Here is a 910-nt window from a genome sequence, read left to right as displayed (position 1 = left end):
ACTAGAAATGGAAGGAGAGAGGAAAAGAGAGACAGGAGGAGAGAAGAGAAGAAAGGAGAAGAAAGGAGAGTGGGGCCACTTGTCACTCGCCTCCAGAGAGAGATCACTACATGTCAAGTGGAGAGAGATAGATGACGAGAGAGAGAGAGAGAGAGAGAGAGAGATGCAGAGAGAGAGAGAGAGAGAGAGAGATGCAGAGAGAGAGAGAGAGAGAGAGAGAGAGAGAGAGAGAGAGAGAGAGAGAAGCAGGGAGAAGACAAGAGGCAAAATTGAAACGTCAAAAGAAAGGATGAGATGAGCAAGAATGTGTCACTAACTCCTGTACTGCCCCTGGCTCCACTCAGTCAAAACACACCCACACACATAGACTGTGCACACACACACACACACACACACACACACACACACACACACACACAGCACGTTAACTTTGAAAAATCTGTTGTTGAGTGACTTAAAGGAACACTCTGCCCATTTTCAACCAGCTTTGTATCATTAGAACATCAGTAGTATATCAGAAAACTGTAAACTGTTTTGAAGTCTGTCATTTAATTTGACAGTTATTGAGTGTTAAAGTGTGGACCAGTGACATCACTGGTCCACACTAACTCAAATTAATAACTCATTAACTCAAATCAACTCTCAATAACTGTCAAACTATTCATCATTAATCTAGTTTGACAGTTATTGAGAGTTGATTTGAGTTAATAAGTTATTAATTTGAGTTAGTGTGGACCAGTGATGTCACTGGTCCACACTTTAACACTCAATAACTGTCAAATTAAATGACAGACTTCAAAACAGTTTACAGTTTTCTGATATACTACTGATGTTCTAATGATACAAAGCTGGTTGAAAATGGGCGGAGTGTTCCTTTAATAATTTAACCCTAATTCACCTTCAACTAAAC

This window comes from Poromitra crassiceps (genome assembly GCF_964638095.1).
Source record: "Poromitra crassiceps genome assembly, chromosome: 19".
In the NCBI taxonomy this organism is placed as follows: domain Eukaryota; kingdom Metazoa; phylum Chordata; class Actinopteri; order Beryciformes; family Melamphaidae; genus Poromitra; species Poromitra crassiceps.
This window is presented reverse-complemented; position numbering follows the sequence as displayed.